This window comes from Hemiscyllium ocellatum, chromosome 35 (genome assembly GCF_020745735.1).
Source record: "Hemiscyllium ocellatum isolate sHemOce1 chromosome 35, sHemOce1.pat.X.cur, whole genome shotgun sequence".
Taxonomy (NCBI): Eukaryota; Metazoa; Chordata; class Chondrichthyes; order Orectolobiformes; family Hemiscylliidae; genus Hemiscyllium; species Hemiscyllium ocellatum.
Genome location: NC_083435.1, coordinates 28979892 through 29000208, shown reverse-complemented (window position 1 = coordinate 29000208; position 20317 = coordinate 28979892). Strand labels below are relative to the sequence as shown.

Genomic DNA, 20317 nt, shown 5'->3' with positions numbered 1-20317 from the left:
TCACAGTTACTCACTGCCTGGACAAAAGACCTGTGAAAACTATTGTACAATCAATTGTCCTGATTTATCATTGTCAATATAATTCCATTCCGATAACTCAAACAAAGTCTTTTTGTCACTCAGAACTTCCGAAATCTATCAAGTCACTGCACTTAGTGGAATAGTGTGTGAACCAATCATCAGCACATTGAGGGGGGAGAGGCGAAGAGGGCTGTCTGAGGTGAACTGCTAATGTCCCTGCATTTAAGCCAGGAGAACTGTGTTCAAATTCCATCCATTCCAGATTAATGAACAGATTAATTAAGGACAAATGTATTCACCGAGTGAGTTTCATACTGAGTGCATTTTATTTTGGAATTGTACCGAATGTGAATCAATGTTTGGTTTCAAACACATAACCACTATGATTATGCAGTACTGGCAATATCAGCCAGTGTGGGACGGCGCTGAATCTGGTTCACTAACTGGAATTTTTTTTTGTTTTATTACGCAAGGAAACTGATTTTTTCCATTCACAGTTTCGTAACTGTCTGAATGTCTTTCAAAGCAAAGGAGCTTTTTTTTCCTGCTGTTTGAAGAAATTTTTAAATAGATCCTAACTATGAACCATATCAATCTTGCTCAACTTCCCAACTAAAATGCACTAACAGAAACAAATTTTAACTATTTACAAACAGCTGCTGAAGGTAACTTTATTTAACATTTTCAAATCCTTTGGATAATGGCTCATGCTTCCACAAAGCAGAAAGATAGTGTGAAAACTAATGGTTTTACCACAAATTAATCACAACGTCAGAGTAGTCATTTCTCTGTACCAGTCATTCAGAGGGCCAGGCAGCTTTCTCAGATGCGGCTTCAATTCTGAAGAAGATAGATGGTCGTTCTCTAGAATTAAAATTTCGTCTTGGTAACGGTGATTATGAAACTATAACTGATCGTCCGAAAAGTCTCAATGATCCCTACGAGGGTAATCAGGAACTGCTAAAAAAAACGATCCCAGAAATCTACTCCACTAACATTATTCTCGCAAAATGTTCTCCCAAGTGGCTGCGAAGCTGCAGAAAATATTGGCTTTAAGCATATATATTCGTCTTTGCTACATTTGGAAAATTATAAACTCTTTTTCAACTTGACAAAAATGGACAGAAATTTCATACACCGTGTCGATTATGCAGATATTTAATTTGGATGTAGTTTTTCCAGCTGACTGGATTAGTTAACTATATCTACCCATATTTAGAGGCAAATCACATTACTTTCTTGGCCTCCTATTGGAAACATTTTATTCTAATTTGCCTTAGCATCGATGTAAATAGTTTGAAAAGCTTCATGTGGATGTTCACAATAGTTTGTATTGTTAAACTGGTCCCTTGAACTGCAGAACGTCTCTATAAATGATGTGTTCACAATGGAAGATAAATCTCGGGACTTCAATGAAATAAAAGATAGGCTTTTGCCTGAGCAAATGAGGAAGAGATGAGGGTGGCAACAGATGACTCTTACATGAATATATCACTGATCTTAGTCAAAATCAGTGATATATTCATCAGGACATTTCGCAGGAAATGACTTGAAGAAATTCTATTTCTTCCAGAGGGCAGAAGGTCAGCAAAGAGACTGTGCTGCATTGTCAGTATGTATGTAGTAACCGTAAACTACTATATCTGAGCGTCAGTACAGAGTATATTTTCAGATGATTCGGCTGAGAGTCAGAGGTTCTGAGCTAAGGATGTGTTGCACTGTTAGATAGTCAATACTGAGAGAGTGCCAAAATGTCAGAGGGCCAGTACTGACAGAGTTCTGCATTGCCAGAGTATATGTAAGCAGGGCGGGCACTATCTGAGTCTGAGTTCTGCATGAATGCTCGAAAGCCAGAGGGATTGCTACAGTGTCAAGGATCAGTACAACATGAGTGATGCATTGTCAGAGGAAAAATATTGCATGATCACCGCTCCATAAAAAGGATTAATACTAAAGGAGTGCCAAACTGTGTGAGGGTCAGGAGAGGGGTGGTGCACTATTTGTGAATCGGCATTGAGACAAAGGCATTTACATCCTCAGCACTGACGCAATACTGAAATGTCAATGATTCAGGACTGAGAGGGCTGCATTGCCAGAGGGTTAGAAGAGAGTGTGTACTGAATTAACACTGAGTCTGTGCTGCAGAATCAGAGATTCATAACTGAAGGAGTACTGCACTGTCAAAGGTCAGTGCTGTGACAGAGGATCAGAAGGAAGGGCGTGATGCACTGTCAGATGGTCATTACACAGCGTGTTCTGCACTGTCAGTGTTTGTAATAAAAGAGCGCCAATCTATCTGAGACTTCGTGCTGCGGGAGTGCTGCAGTGCCAGAGAGCAAACAATGAGGGAACGCAGCACTGTCAGACAAGGAAAGATGAACTTTCAGAAGCAAAATATGCGAACACTCGCTCTTTTGGCAGATAGGTGCTAATGGTGTGCCGAATTTTCAGTGGGTCTCACCGTTTGTGAGACAACTCAAAGGCAGTTCTGCACCATCAAAGATTCATAACTGAGTGAAGGCTACGCTGACAAGTGGTCATTAATGTGGAAGCATTGCATTGTCAGAGAGAATGTCTCAATACTGAGGAAGAGCCACAGTCTCAGACTGTCTCATGGTATCTGTTCTGAGGGACGTGACACACTATTGGAAGGTCAGAAGAGAGACCCCCTGACGTCAAAGGGCTATATATAAGGAGGGGCGCCCTGAAGAGTTTCAGTAGAGTATGAGTTGCACTTATATTGTACGTAATCAGGGATCACCACCGTACTAATGATCCGTACTGTGGGAGTACTGCAATGCCATAGAGCAAGTATTAAGGAACCACTGCACTATCTGAGAGTCAGTGCCGTTAGGAGAATGTATGAACGCAGTGTCACTCTGTGAAACAATCTATACAGAGGGAGTGCCGGTCTGCCAGAGAGACAGGAGGCAGGGAATGCACTGTTGGTGCGTCAGCACTGAGGCAGTACTGCATTTTCAGAGCGTCAGGACAGAGAGGGAATATTGACCTGTCAGAGGTACACTACATTGTGAGGGCACTGACATTAATCAGGAAGGCTCACAACTGACAGTATGCCACTCTGTCCGGAGGTCTGTAGAGAGGCAGTATTGCATTGTCAGAGAGTCAGTACTGAAACATTATGCTCTGTGTAAGAGTCAGTAGTGAGCAAGCGTTACACTATCAGAGTTTCGTTAGTGAGGAAGTCAGATATTCAGAACTTCATCAGAGAATGTCTCATGGTTAGAGCGGCCATACTGGGGAGGGCCGCATTATCAGAGGATTTGGAAACAGAACTCTGACTGCCAGAGATTGAGTAATGTGGGAATGCCGCACTGACAGAGGGTCAGGAGATAGTGTGAGTTGCCACAATGTGTGTGTTAAGGTGTGCCACTCTGTCTAATTCTCAGTACTGGGGGATTGTTGCAATGCCAGAGACCCAGTATTAAGCAAACACTGCACTAATGGAGTCAGTACTGAGTGCTGCACTGTGGAAAGGACCAGTACTGTGGCAGTGCCAATTTCTGAAAGAGATAGGAGTGAGGGACAGATGCAATGTTGGTGAGTCCACATTAAATCAGGCACATTCCGAGTGGCAGGACAGAGGAAATTCTGCCTTGCCAGAAGGACAGTACAGTGTGAGGGCAAAATCATTACTCACAGGATGATGTATTGACAGAAAGTCAGCACGGATGAGTGCTGCTGCGTCAGCAGGTCAGTACGGAGGAAGTGCTGCACTGTCAGATGGTCAGTATTGAGGGATGACTGCATTGCCAGAGGTCAGTGTTGAGAGTGACCCACACAATTAAAAGATCAGCATGGAGGGATTGCAGCGCAATGATACGGTCAACAGAGGGTACTTATTTCATCGAACATAGAAAATAGAACATTACAACGCAGTACAGGCCCTGCAGCCCTCGATGTTGCGCCGCCCTGTCATACTAATCTGAAGCTCATTCCACCTACACTATGCCATGTAAGTCCATATGCCCGTCCAATGACGACTGAAATGCACTAAAACTTGGCGAATCTACCATTGCAGGCAAAGCATTTCATACCCTTACTACTCTCTGAGTAAAGTTCTGACATCTGTCTTATACCTATCTCCCCTCACTTTAAAGTTGTGTCCCCTCGTGTTTGCCGTACCCATACTTGGAAAAAGGCTCTCCCTGTCCAACCTATCTAATCCTCTGATTAACTTACTTGTCTCTATTAAGTCACCTCTCAACCTTCTTCTGTCTAATGAGAACTGCTTCAAGGCCCTCAGCCTTTCCTCGTAAGACATTCCTTGCATACCAGATAATATTCTAGTAATTAGAGAGTCAGCACTGAGGATGTGTGACAACTCATAAGTTAAGTATTGAAGGAGTGGTGATCTGTCGTATGGCCTGCAATGAGGGAGTGTGACATGATGAGATGATACTTACTACCAGATTTACAGAGAATCCCCTCTCAGAGTATCAGTATTAAGGCTATGCTACTGTTTCAGATCTACAGCTGAAACGGTGTGCTGCAAAGCCAGAGGCTCAGTACCGAGGGAGGGCTGCATTTGCACAGGATCAGTGCTGAATCAGTGCTGCATGGTCAGATATTTATTACGAAGACAGTGAGTGACGGTCTGACTACTAGTGGGTCAGTTTCAACGAAGTACTACACTGTGAGAGTGTATTGAGAGAGGTTCTGCTGCTCTTTTAGTCACTCACAACTGGGGGCAATATTGCACTGTTAGAAGAACGTTATGGAAGGAGTGCTGCACTGCCAGATTAGCACTACTGAAGGAATGGTGCACAATTACACTGGCAGCGCTAAGCAAGTGATGCATTATCAGAAAGTCAAGAGCGTGCATGACTACCAGATGATCAGTAATGAGGGAGCGCTGCACTGTCACCAAATCAGGAGAGAGTAGATACTGCACTGATTCCGTAGTAGACGTGCTGCACTTTCAGAGGGTAATTAGATACTGCATTAGTGCAATGTCAGAATGTATGTAATAAGGGTGCAGTATTTTATCCTAGACTCAGTACTACGGGACAGCTGCAATGCTGGAGAGCCAGCATTAAGTTCATTACTCTGAGACTTCTGCACTATCAAAGAATCAGTGATGTGGAAAGTTTGAGCTATCAGAGGGACAGGAGAGAATGTGTGCTGCATTGTCAGCGTATCAGTACTGAGGAAGAGCAGCACTGTTAGAGGTGATAAACCGAAGCAATGCTGCACTGCCTGAAGGTCATAGATGATGGTGTACAGCATTGTAAGATTGTCAGTGCTGAGGAAGTGCTGCACTGTCAACGGAGGCAGATTATGTGCGCCTCTCTGTACTGGAGGCTTAGTAATATGTCAGCGTTGCATGGTGAGATTTTTTACGATTGAGAGTATATGACTGTCACTGCGTCAGCAATGAGGAAGGTGTGCCAAGCAGTCTAAGATAAAAGGTAGGGAGGAGGGACTTGGGGGAGGGGCGTTGGGAATGCGATAGGTGGAAGGAGGATAAGGTGGGGGTGATAGGCCAGAGAGGGGGTGGAGGCCAAGAGGTCGGGAAGAAGATTGCAGTTCAAGAAGGCGGTGCTGAGTCGGAGGGTTGGGACTGAGATAAGGTGTGGGGAGGGGAAATGAGGAAGCTGGAGAAATCTGCATTCATCCCTTGTGGTTGGAGGGTTCCTTGGCAGAAGATGAGGCACTCTTCCTCCAGGCGTCGTGTTGCCATGGTCAGCCTTGGAGGAGGCCAAGGACCTGCATGTGCTTGGAGGAATTGGAGGAGAAGTTAAAGTTTTCAGCCACGGGGCGGTTGGGTTGGTTGGTATCCCAGAGGTGTTCTCTGAAGGGTTCTGCAAGTTGGCGGCCTGTCTCCCCAATGTAGAGTAGGCCACATCTGGTGCAGTGGATGCGTAAATGATGTGTGTGGAGGTGCAGGTGAATTTGGGACGGATACGGAATGATGCCTTGGGGTCTTGGAGGGAAGTGAGAGGGTAGGAGTGGACACAAGTCTTGCATTTATTGCGTTTGCAAGAGTAGGTGCCGGGAGTGGAGGTTGGGCTGATGGGGGTTGTGGACCTGTCGACGGAGTCGCGGAGGGAGTGGTCTTTCCGGAACGCTGATAGGGGAGAGGAGGGAATGTTTCAATGGCTGAACACTTTAACTCCCCCTCCCACTTCATCAAGGACATGCAGGTCGTTGGCCTCCTCCATTGCCAGGCCGTGGCAACACGACGCCTGGAGGAAGAGCGCCTCATCTTCCGCTGAGGAAACCTCCAACCACAAGGGATGAACGCAGATTTCTCCAGCTTCCTCATTTCCCTTCCCCACACCTTATTTCAGTCCCAACCCTCGGACTCAGCACGGCCTTCTTGACCTGCAATCTTCTTCCCGACCTCACCGCCCCCACCCCTTCTCAGGCTTATCACCCTCACCTTAACCTCCTTCCACCTAACGACCCTCCCCAAGTCCCTCCTCCCTACCTTTTATCTTAGACTGCTTGGCACACCTTGCTCATTCCTGAAGAAGGGCTAATGCCTGAAACGTCGATTCTCCTGCTCCTTGGATGCTGCCTGACCTGCTGCGCTTTTCTAGCAACATAATTTTCAGCTCTGATCTCCAGCATCTGCAGTCCTCACTTTCTCCTGTCACTGCGTCAGCAGTGAAGCAGTGCTGAACTGGCAGAAGATCAGTACTGAGGACAAACCGTGTTGCAAAACTGCATTTAATAAAGGAGTGCTAGTCTAACAAAAGATCAATCATGATGCATGGTCACATGGTAAACGCTGGAAATGGCAGAGGGTCTCACTGTTAGAAAGTCTGTTCAAAGGATCAGCGAACTTTAAGAGGATGAGACGGGAATGTGTGTTGCACTGTCAGAGTTTCAGTAATGAAGAAATTCTGCACTTCCAGACAATCAGTACTGATGGAGCGCAGCACTGTCAGATGGTAAGTATTGAATGAGTGCCGCATTGTGCAAGGGTCAGTTCTGAGGGAGTGCCGCACGATTGGGCAATTGGTACTGACTGAATGCTGCAGTGTCAGAGTGTCAGTAGTGAGGAACTGCTGCATGGTCAAGTGATTCGTAATAACAGGATGACATAGCATCCCATTCTCAGGGGGCAGTCCTAAGGTTGTCCCGCACAGTCAGATGGATAGATGAAACCGTGTGCTACACAGCCAGACGTTCAGAACTGAGAGAGGTCTAAACTGCAGATGATCACTGCGGACGGAATAATCAGTTAGACGTTTAGCACACAGAGAGTGAGTGACGCTATAACTGCAAGTGTCCTCTGTTTTTGTTTCTGATTTACAGCATCTCCAGTTCTTTCAATGTTTATGAAGGAATAATGCATTGTCAGAGGATCAGAGACTGTGATTTGCAGTGCGTGTAATAGGGGTTTGCCACTCTATTTCATTCTCAGTACCGTTACAATGCTCCCAGAGATCCTATACTAAAGGAGCGTTTTCAGAGGATCAATGCTGAGCGCTGCACTGTCAGCGAGAAAGTATTACAGCTGTGCTGCTCAGTCAGACGATCAGAACTGAGGATGGACCACAATGTCAGAAGGTTAGTAGAGTCTCTACAGCACTGAATGAGAATAACCATGTTGCACTCTCAGTACTAAGGGAATGCTTGTGGTCAAATGATTAGTACTTAGAGTGAGACTGTGTCTCACTGTCAGAGGGTGAGGCGAAAGTTTCTGCCGCATTGTCAGAGTTCAGCAGCGGGTACTGCTGCACTGTCAGAATGAATATAATATGAATGTTGGACTCTATCTGAGTCGCACTACTGGGACAGTACTGAAAGTCAATACAGATAAAATGCTGCACTATCAGATGGTCAGTCCAGACGGAGTGCTGCAATGTCAGAGGGAAAGTATAAAGTTATCGTCCTTTTATCAGAATGATTAATACTGATGTAATGCCCCAAACGAGAGGGTCAGGAGAGAGTACTTCACTACTGTGAGTCAATACTGAAACAGTGGCACTGACAGAATGTCATCACTGATGGAATGATCCACTGTCGATGGATCAGGAATGAGTGTGATACACTGTCAGACGAACTGTAGATCATCTATGTTGTTCTATTCCCAAATCAGCACGGATGCAATGCTGCACTGTCAGAGATTCTTAACTGAGGGAATGCTGCAAGTCTGATGGATAGTAATGAGGGAGTGCCTGCACTGTCAAAAATATATGATGCACTGGCAAAGACATTGCAGAAAAGGAGTACAGCACAGTCAGTGTAACAATACTGCGGAGGTGCTGCAATCCCATAAAGTCAACATTGAGGGAATTCTGCACTGCCACATGGTCAGTACTGTCAGAGAGTTAGTATGAAGGAAATGGTGCACATCCAGAAAGTCAGTAATAAGTGAAGGATATATTATCAGATATCGGAACTGACTGAATCAAAGATTGTCTCATGGGCACGTTACTGAGGGAAGTGTCACAATATTAGAGGATCAGAAGAGTGACTACCTGACTGTCAGAGAGTTATTAATCAGGGAGTGGTACACTGTAGACCGTCAGTGGATAGCGCGAGTTGCACTCATAGTATATACAATCAGGTTTTGCCAATCTATCTGATTCTCAGAACTGGGAGAGTGCTGCAATGCCAGAGGGGGTGTACTGGTTCACAGGTAGAGGGAATGTATGAAACAATGCCACTCTGTTGAATGATCAGTACTGAGTGAGTGCCGGTCTGTCAGATAGTCGGGAGACATGTAGTGTTGCACTGCTAGTGAATCAGCACCGAGAGAGTACTGCATTTTCAGAATGGCAGTTGACAGAAAATGCTGCCCTGATTTCAGGTCAGGACAATGTGAGGGCACTGTCATTACTCAGGAAGGGTCATTATTTGGGGAGTGCTGCACTGTCAGAGGGTGAGTAATGAGAGAGCGTTGCACTGTCAGAGTGTCAGCACTGACAGAATGCTACACTGTAAGCTGATTAGTACTAATATTGCCAGATTGTCTCACTGTTAGAGGGAATACTGCACTGTAAAAAGGTTTATACAGAGCGAGCACTGCACGGTCAGAGGGTCAGTCAGAGGGACTGGGCTTTGTCAATGGTTCCCAAGAACCATTAAAAATGGTCAGGACATTGGGAATGCTGCACTGTCAAAATGACAGTACTGAATGAGCATTGCACTTTCAGTACTGATGCACAGCAAATAGAAAATTTTCAAAGTGTGCAACACTGCAAGTGAATTAGTACTGAGGCAGTTGCTTCAGTCAAACTGCCAGTAGTGAACAAGAGGTTCATTATCAGAGCTTAATTTTTGAGGGAGTCCCTATTTTCAGGACTATGTCAAAGAGTGTCTCATGGTCAGATTGTCAGTTCTGAAGGAGGAGCGTTTTGTCAGAGAATTGAGAAATAGAGCACCTGACTGTCAGAGTGTCAGTACTGACAGAGTGCTGCACTGTCAAAGGATCAATAATGAGGAAGTGCCGCACGTCAGGGTGTCAGTAGAGACTTTTAGCTTCCACATCCTGCATGTATTTAGGGTGAACCACACTATCTCATTCTCAGCACAGGGATGTGTTGAAAGGTGGTGGGTGGGATGGGGGGGGGGGAAGGGTGTTGGGGTTGTGGGGTTGGTTGGTGCAATGTCAGAGAGCCAAAGCATGGAAACCCTGCACTGTCAGACATCATCTGCTAACCCTCTTATAGTGAGGCACACTTAAGCCTGTATAATTATTGGTGCAGCATTCCGGAAGTACTGATAATCTGGTAGTGCCTCCGTCTCATTGCTGACTCGCAAACAATGCATTATTTTGTCTCTCCAGACTCTGTTCTAGTACCCATCCTTCTCATACAGCAACGATGACTTAATTATTTTCTTCTTACAGTGCAGCACTATGTCAGTACTGAACATCTGAAGATGCACTGTTGCCTTTTTTTCTCGCTTTCTGGCATTGCAGCAATCGCACAGTACTGTTTCAGATGGAGTGGCACCCTTTTCTTGGACACACTGTGACAATGTAGCACTCCTTCAGTACTGGTATACTGAGAGTGCTGCACTTCTTCACTGAACACTCTGTACCAGTGCTGCACACATTCTCTTTGAGCTTTGTCACAATGCGGGAACTCCCTCAGTACTGCCTTTTGGTCAGTGCAGCATACTGCTTAACTTTCTCAGTTAAAACTCTTTGACAGTGCATGGCTGTTTTCGTGCTGATTGGGAAACAGTGCAGCATTCTCTTTCTGCTATCCGTCTGAGAATGTAACACCCTCATTCCTGAACGTTTGATGGTGGAGCACACCGTCAGTGCTGACCATCTGTCAGAAACTCTGGCTCAGTGCTCACTCACAACAGAATAGTATATACTTTCACTTGACCTTCTCAAAGTTTGGCATAACCTCACAATTAATCCTTATGATAGATTGGCGATCACTTAATACTTTTCCTCTGTCATTGCAGTCCCCTCTCTGTACTGACTGACAGCATAGAGATCCCTCAGTACTGGCTTTCTTCCATTGCAGCACTGCCGTAGTACTGACACTGTCTAACTTAGGGAGTGCTGCATTATCAAAGGATCCGAACTGAGGGAGTTCTGCACTGTGAGAGAGTCAGTACGGGCAGACTGAGGCACTGCCTGAGTGTCACTACTGAGTGATTGTTGCACCGCAGGAGGGTCAGTACTGAAGAATTGTTGCAATGTTGGAGGTACCTGTTTTTTCTTGAAATATCAAAGGAAGTTGCACTTCGTCTGATCAGGATAATATTAATGTTCTTATGACAGTACTTCGAGGAAGGTAAAGTAACATTTCATTTTTGAAGTGGCACATATTTAGGTTTTCATCAGCATAAGCTACATTTTTCTGATGTTCGGGCGTTTCCCTGAAATGGTTGATCTTGCTCACTGAGGAAGTGTGCACATCTGCAGAATTAAGAGGAAATCACAGAACAGAATGCATCCTCATTTCTTGTGGAATGAGGGAGTGATGCACTGTTTCAAGGAAGAATGCCTAAAATGATAACAAAATACATACAAAGTACAAGCAAAAATGAAATAAGATTATAACAGGAATCACGTTTAATATACAGGTTAACATCACCATCATCACTCTGTTCTTACTATTCCTCTACAGATACAGACAGACGAATCAAACCCACCTTTCTACCTTTGTATTTCTTACAAAGTAAAATTGAAAGCTTCAAACAAGCTCAAAATTTACCACCAAAGTTCTAAATCGGATTGAAGAATTATCAATGTCAGACTACAAATAATCCGTTCTCGACATCAGTTTGCAACTTCAACTTTAGAGATAGCATTTTTCACATTGTACAATAACTTTACTAGAGCAAAATTAAACAACAAGATGATCGAATTGGACTATTCTTTGAACACAAAATCTTTGTTTTCAGCGCTTTTACACAAACTGGCGACATACAAACACTGTTATTGGATAATTAAAAGAAAATAACAAATCTGATAAAATTACTCAAACTTTTTTCCAGATCTGTTGTTCCACGGACATAAAAGATGGCTTATTGGTTGATTTTCTGAATAAATCTGTCAAAGTCAAGGCCAGTTATTTTACATAAAGGAAATAACACTTTTGACTAAGGTCTGCATTCTCTAAGCATCCAGGAACGGAAAGAGGATGTGAGGAATGAAGCATTTACTTTAACATTGCAACAGCAATTGCCAGACTGAACCTTTTTGGAAATAAAACGTGTCCAAAATGTAATTCGAACTCTGACCACACCCTGCCAGACTGAGCATCTGCCTCAAGAGTTCTGACATGTCCCTTAATGTCTTTATTTGATTGAACATACGGTTTCTTCCAGACCGGCTGTAACCAATTCCCATGTACCAACATGATTAACAGTCAATTTATTTTGTCTATTTAAACACAATGGTCTTAAAGAATGGTGAACAGTTTGCAGACCATTTTGATCAATAAGCAACCGACAAACAATTTCCAGGCCTGGACTCATGAATAAATAAAGGCATGTTTTCTATTATTTTTCATAAAAATTATTACCCTTCGTCCAAATGTCATCTTCTGCTCACAATTTCAACTTCGCAGCTCTGAAACAACAATGATTAAAAACAAAAACAATGGCAATCACAGAAGGCAGGCATGATAGAGACATGATTGGAGCCGAGTATTATGTGAGGCACGCTGTGAGTCAAGTGTGAAGTGAGGATGAGGAGTCATGAAAATACAACTTGGCCATCTCTAATGTGTCAATAATCTCATTGTTTTAAATTTGAAATTAATTGGGCCTATTTTAAGTACCATTACGTTCATTTTGCGTTTTGTGTTAAAAATATTTAGCGACTGAATTTATTTACGAGGGAAAGGAAAACACTTCAGATAAAAGGGATATCAATATTAACTTAATGTTTCTTTTTACAATAATTATGTCAGCTTTCCTTCATTCAGAACAGTTGTTAATCTTTTTTCCTCGATTTCTACACATACTGAGAGTTCAGTGACATAAATTTCATATAAAGTCCTCATGCCTTTATAAAGCATTTTGCGCAAACCAGTGAACACAGCAAAGCAGGAAGTCAATTGTCAATTAACCCTGCTAAGGAATGCACTCCCCAGTGGATACAGGCATCCTCAAAATTTGTTCATCAAAATTCACCGAAGGTGCAGATTTAATATCCAATTTTTACACTCGATTGAAAAGCAAAAGAAAAAGTCTTTTTTTTCTGCTGGAAATATCACAGGACATGTGTAGCCTTTGCCAAAAGGGGGTTCCATTTAAAAAGAAATGGCACAGATTTTGCAGCAGTAAACCCCGTTAAAACAGAGTTAATAGACAATATTTAACGAGGTAGGACTGGGTTTCTGATAGTATAGAAATTTTATAGCCATTAACAGACACTTTCATAGCTTTCAAAGCGCAATTTATTTCTTCACAATTTCAAAAGATATATTTGTGTTTTTATAGGTGCCTTAACATCCACTTTTCTGTGTATGTATAATTTACCTGTTTTCCATCGATAACTTAATTTAACTTCAAAGCACTTGGATTTTTTTCACTTTCTGGTTTGCTGCTGATGAGAATACCTCAACGTAATTGGCTCTCCATTCCACTTGATAAGAGCACACACCCAACTTGGTGAAAGATGTTGCTAACTTGAAGTTGGGAGATCGGAAATCCATGCCACAGTGGACCACCGCACACTTCTGAATTACTTTCTTCAATGACAACCTTGGTGGACCTCCATCATGACATGATATTCCTTTAAATCTGGGATGGCAACATAGGTTTGTCGAAATTCTTTGTTGGAATTAGCATCCAGGAAAGGTTCTTAATCTTGCTGACTTGTCAGGAGTTGGATGTGAAAAAGTGGAGATCTTTGCTTCACACCTGCCTTTGACTGAATCTTTTTGGGAATGGATGGTTCCTATTATGCTGAGGGAAGGAGAGCAATGGCACACGAGTTAATGTTCAACCCTTCCCTCATTAGCCTGTTTGTTCAGTTTTTACATGAGTTTGTAGAACTAAAAGAATGAAAGTCTTCTTCACTCATGACCACTTACACAGTAATCAATAGATAATTAAACTATTAATGATTAACTAATTGCAGCTAATTGGTCTAAGAGATTGATGAAATAATAGCTCATTTAAGCCGAATCCTTCTGGCAAAGATGTTGAAATTTGTAAGAGCAGTTGGATTTGAATTCGCTTGCTGTTAGAAGATCCATAAGTGGCCAAATGACTTTTAACATCAACATGCCGGAAGCCGAGCGCCTAATCAATATTTCCTTTCTTTTTCTTTTATCTGGGCCTCGTCAGTGTTAACTGAACATCAAGGTGAACTCACGAAAAAACCGACAGAAACAGATGAATGTCTCAGTAATCAGACAACGTCATTTGAACCTGAAAGACGGAGTTCTTACACAACGGGTGAAGTAATTTGCATTGCCATTGTGACAGGATCTCTAAGTGTGGTAACCATCGTTGGGAACGTCCTCGTCATTATTTCCATCAAAATAAACAGGCATTTGCAAACTATTAACAACTACTTCATTTTCAGCTTAGCTTGCGCTGACATTACTGTTGGTGTAACCATGAATCTATTCACCATTTACACTCTCCTTGGCTACTGGCCTCTGGGTCCCGTGGTGTGTGATTTATGGCTTGCTATCGATTACGTTGTCACCAATGCCTCTTCCATGAATCTCCTTATCATTAGCTTTGACCGCTACTTCTGTGTGACCAAACCCCTTAGCTACCCCATAAGGAGGACACCAAAGGTTGCAGGAATGATGATCGTAGCTGCTTGGGTGCTGTCATTTCTCTTGTGGGTTCCTGCCATTCTCTTCTGGCAGTTTATCGTAGGGCAGAGAACAGTAAGTGAAGAAGCATGTTATATACAGTTCTTCTCCAATCCTGCTGTCACTTTTGGCACTTCAATTGCTGCCTTCTATCTCCCAGTCACTATCATGGTGATTTTGTTCATTTCAATATCACGTGCTAGCAAAAGTCGAATGAAGATGGATAAAAAGAAATGTTCTCAATCGAATAAGGAACCAGGTTCTCCCAGTCTGGAGGTGGGTAAGAGACAGATGTCGAGTCAGAAGAACATATCAAATGCTTCTGATGGGCTGCCACAAGTGAAAACGCGAAATGGTACAATAAATCATGAAATCAAAATTGATCATTCTGGTGAAAGAGTGGAAGCGGTCTGGAGTGAGTCAACTTCTTCCAGCACGATTTCATTAAACAGAAATGTGGAATGGTCTGTCCTTGAGAATGGAAATGCCAGCACTCGGATGGATAACAGCAAACTCTCTTATTTAAAGACGGCTAATACATCACAAGACAGTAACGACAATGGAACCCCACCAGGAATCATTGCAGACAGTAGTAGCAATAACGAGAAGGATAGAGAGATTACAGAAAGACAAAAAATTGATAAAACAATTCATAACACTTTTCAAAAGAGTAATGTAACTGTAACCAGAGGAAAGAAAGTGACAAGGACCATTCTGGCTTTTCTCCTGGCATTCATTGTCACTTGGAGTCCATTCTGTGTTATGCTGCTCATTCGCACGTTCTGTTCCTTTTGTATTCCAGGGAAAGTTTGGGATATCGGATATTGGATATTTTACATCAACAGCACTGTCAATCCAGCCTGCTATGCACTCTGTAATGCTACTTTCAAGAATACTTTCAAACACCTTCTCTTGTGCCAGCACAAGGACGTTGGTGCAAAAAGCTAAAAAAAAAACCACAAGAAAAATATTCTGAGCACTCCATGCAAAGTAATGATGGTGATTTTCAAATATATATATTTAAATCTATGGGGATGTGATGTGCTTTCTGCGTCAGAGAAGACTGAGTAGACCTTATAAATTGTCATTTTGCAAGCAACCTTTAATTTTATTCAATTAATTAGTAATACCTGTTATAAATATTTTTACGATTTGTGACTAAACTAAGAGATGAACTTGCCCAACATACAAATTGCATGAATATTTCGAGTAGCTTGTGAGATTGGTTACTATTAGTAGATAAATAATTGATCATCATGGTAAATGAAAGGAGAAGGAGATCATTATTTCCAACGTCATCCAATAAAAAGAAGTTAATAATCAGCTGAATTCCCTTACAAATTGAGCAGCGTATGTGGACAGCGGTTGTCACAGTTGGGCAAGTCGTTTTTTTACATAGGGTTATAGCCAAATCCACTTGGTTAGATCCTCTCTTTTTTAGATGAAGCAGACTCGAGGTGAGTGTCCATGTAGTCCCAAGAATTTAGTCTCCCCGCTGAATGAATAACAGTCAAAGAGCTGCATTTAGGACAGAACTAAGCGTAAAATAACTGAATATATTTATTTGAATAAGGCAATGCCTAAGGTTTTTTCCAGTGCACTCGCCTCTGTTAATATGCCTTACCAGATCTGCTTCAGTTGATTAGATTCCACTTTATTCATTGTTGTGAGAATAAACGTTTGCTGCAAGAAACCAATCCATGCCTTGAAGTCACTGCGGTTTGACCTGAAAATCTAGGAACTCTCAGAAATATATTTCAGGCTGATACGAACGCAACAAACTCATGCATCTCATGTGTTTTGATCTGTGTCATCATTGGACGAGAATTAGTAAGAACACATCCTTGACTTCAATGTTCGCTGAACAAGTAAAGCTCACTGCGTTTGTGGATTTCAGGCAGGTTCAATCAGATTACTTCGATTTTTCAAATCCCACATCTTCTCGTTTGGAGAACTTGCCTTCCTCAGTTTCCATGGCCCACTCACTTTCTGTGCATCTCGGCTCAATGCCATCCCTCAGACCGGCTTCATGTGAATCAAGTCAGAGGCTAATCTTTCAGGTTTTTCCAGGTACCCTTTCAATTTTGGTTCGTTTCTGCAAACTGAAAAGATCAAATTGACACATTGCAGATTGAGCCCCTGTACAATGCACTGTGTTGACGTTAATTTAAAAACGCCTTTTTGAGACACAATAGATACATCATTTCTCACACAATTGCACGATTGTCAGGTGTGGCCAGAACTGCTCGGAAACAATAAACGCTCTGCCTCAAATCAGTGATTTGGACCCATGACCCTGAAATGATTCCAACGTTATTATATCCAAATGGGATGAACTTTCCGAAGATATAATTTGCTGAATTTCCAAGTGAACGCGTTCGCTTCTCAAATGACTCAATTTTCCAAATATTGGTGTGCATACTTCAAGCTAACCAGATATGCCATCACCTCCAACCTCAGCCCCTGCTAAACCAGAAAACGCACTCTTCTGTACAAACAAAAAACAAACAATTTGTCTAATAATGTTGCTGACTCGCCATTATATTCCTCATTACCCCCTCGGGAGATACTGAACAGCATCTGTCTTATGCATTTAGTGTATTTCTAAAGGACAACGCAGAAACAATTATCAAAAGATTGTTTAGCAACAATGGGTGACAGAAAAATTGCCATTGGTATAATAGAATGAGAAACGTTTTGTGAGATTGAGTGTGCAGTTGGAGACACTTTATGCAATACTCTCCTATGGTGCAGAGGGGCGGGTAAATTGCCATGAACAAACAATCTGAGTAACTGATGCAAGAAGTGCGTTTGTTTTCTTCCAAAGAACACCAGCAGAAAAGGATAGGAAGGCCAACATTATCAGTGCACTCATATCTGAGAAAAACTGAGTAAACATGTAAGTCTGAAAGTGGGGTCTACAGTCACGTTGGAACACACCATAGCTGACTCTTCACACCCTGGAAACAACCGAAGTAGGAAAACTAGTTAAAGGAGGCAGCGTTACGAGCAATTTTCAGAATACACATTTAGGGACCAATGTTCGAAAAAGGAAACATGGAAAAGGCGATACCAGACTTAACTTGTATCCAACATTATGGAATACAAGATGAGTTTTGACCAGTGCCATTCGTTCACATGTTGAAGAGATTATTCTTTCCAGTCCTGGTTCTCTGCCTTGCTCTCATCAGGTGCATTAAAAAGCTCTTCCGCAGCATTTTGTTTCAATAACACCCATTTTCCTTCCTTATCTCAGACTTGGCCCTTGCAATCTAATTAAGTTGGTTTGTCATTTTTCCCATCATTTGAAAGAGCCTCTCCCTGTCCTGCTATACGAATAAACGAGATACAAAACCCTGATCTTTCATCTCCTTCCTTCCCACCACCAAAGGTCCCAAATGAATGAATGCAGTTGAAGCACTAACGTTTTTTTTATTTCTTCCAAATGGTCCATTATGTTCCCTGTTCACAATGTTGTCTCCATTCCATTGAAGGTATCAAATGCAGATTGAAATATTATTCCTGGACACTACTGTTCAGTCCTCAGTCTTTGTCCTCAGTCTTTGTCCTCAGCTCCCTGTTGCATTGACACTTTGCTTCTCACTCTATGCTGTCTAACCTCAATCTCCGACGTTAGTATACATTTAAGCTCAAATAAAAAATGCCATTTTATATTTGTTGAATATATAACTTTAAATCTTGCAAGATATTGTTTATATACATCATGGCGTAAGTACTGCTTCCATTCTCCTGGACAGTACATAAAGATATTGAAGGATGGTTGGCACAGCCCCTGAAAATGGAGGGGGTGTGGTTCTGTTCCTGGGGTGGGGATTGCCTCATGAGGTAGCTGGCTGTGAAAAGGTACACAGTCCTGGAATCCACTTTTGTCATAAATCTGGGAATAGCTGGACATGATTTCTGAGGTGTTACCAAATGGGTGGTGTCAAATGTGAACATCTAGGCCTCAAGTATTGAAGGTTCAGTAACCCCAATAATCACAGCCAACTTTCTTGAAGTAAGTACCTTTAACAGGATGGTTGTTTTGCTCATGCAGAGAAATGCTAATAATATAGCTTGAATTCCTGGAGCTTACAATGAAGACTATTAAGACTCAACTAATTGTTGTGGGTCTGGTTTCAAACGGAGGCCAGACCAGGTGAGGACAGCAGTCTATTTTCTTGAGGAAAGCAAATGAACCACATGTTTTTAATTCCAATAAATGACAACAGTTTCATGGTCACCATTGGATTTTTGATTTTTTTTATGTGATTGAATTGAAATTCACCGTCTGCTATGGAAGGATTCAAACCCTGAGAACATTAAGTTAATAAATGAATTCATCTTTTGTAACTTTGTATTTATGTCATGATTTTTAAAAATTCATTATTGAACAAGTCACTGCGTTATTTCTTGAAGTGTTTTAGCTCTTTCGTGCATTAAGATAGCCATAAATTATTGAATTGGTTCCTTGACTATTTCCTTGCATGCGATTATAAATTTCCTGTCTCTACTGAAATGAAACCACGTTGTTTTTGGTATTAATTTCCATTACAAATATTTAGCCAGAGGTCGCAGTACTTTTTTACGTTTTTGCTTTTTTTTTTATTGTTTTACTCTGTTATTATTTGAGAAAACCAGTGTCAATATATTCCTTAGGCAAAATTTGTTTGGTAACTTAGTATGACACTGCTTTTGATCAGATACAATCGTCATTGGCGACAGTTAGAAAACTTCCATTGTTGGCTTTCTGTTCGTTGTGAAAATGTATTTTATTCTTAGTTATGTATTAGTTCCTCAGATGTAAGCCATTGTTCGTCTACAAATAGGCATTCTATTGCATTTTCCTCATCAACTATGGCCAATATTCCCCTCTGATCTTCTTAGCGTAATTTATCTCGATTTAAGGCCGTGGTTTCTGATTTTACACTTAATATGACATTTCTCATGTTATGGTCGCACTTTCTGAAATTATCCTTTGCAAAAAAAAATCAGTTGCCCACTTTATGTTGCGTATCAGATGCAGTCTAAGATAGTCTTCTACCTAGATTATTTCCTAGTGGACAGCTCTAGAAAAATATTTCAAATACATTTGAAGAATAGTACAAATGCGCAAATAGCATTCGTATTAATTATGTTCAGCTGGTTCATATATCAATTGAAATCGTCCATAATTATTATGTCTTCCCGTCAAAAGCTCCTCTAATTTCCAAAATTCAATTTACTTCCTTGGCATTGTTTTAAACCCTTAAATCAACAGAGCTATCCCAACAAAATTTTCTACCTTACCATCATTCCTTAATATCGCTAACATAGAGAGTCCAGTCTGAGCATTTTTGTTTTTGCCTCCACTGTATTATAACTACCATATAATGCTTACGAATTCATATATAAGTTGATAATTTATGCCTGTATTGCAAGTGTACAAATTCCTTAATTCACTTTTGTTTTAATAGACATTTCAGTTTTCATTCACTGTATTTCCTGCTGTACGCTGGTCATTATTTTATTGTTACCTTAATTCATTAACGTTTCCTATCCCTTCAGCTTACTGAACAATACATATATGCTCCGTTGTCCCCCTATACAGTTAAAGGTGTTGTATCCTACAATTTAAATTATTTACCCAGAACACAGACTCCAGCACTGTTTAGTAGAAACCCATCACAGCAGTATAGCCCCATTATTTTCCAGTAATCATGTCAAGTTATCACAAACTAGGAATGGGTATTTCCATAGCAGCCATTGAGCAGTTTTATGCTGATTTCCGTACCATGACAAGACTTAGAAAAAGTTAACCTCCGATTAAACTCTAAAATAAACACAGGAAATGTATAATCAGTAACATCCAAGCAATTATTTTTTCACCATTCTGTTTCTTGCAGTGAATTTAGTGGCAATTGTCATCCTATATTCGAGGGATTGTGGCGTCTCCACTTGTACCACGTATTACCTCATGGCTGTGGCAACAGCAGATCTATTGGTCATCATCTTTTCTATCATATTGCATCAGCTCATGTCTTATTACTTCCCAGTATCTTTTCTGGAGATCACTCCTGTGTGTAATA

The 20317-nt window shown here is 41.6% G+C and overlaps 1 pseudogene; it reads left to right on the top strand.

Moving 5' to 3' along the window:
- The first annotated feature begins 6842 nt into the window (after positions 1 to 6842).
- Positions 6843 to 15197, top strand: LOC132832601 (muscarinic acetylcholine receptor M2-like; annotated as a pseudogene).
- Positions 15198 to 20317: the final 5120 nt, after the last annotated feature.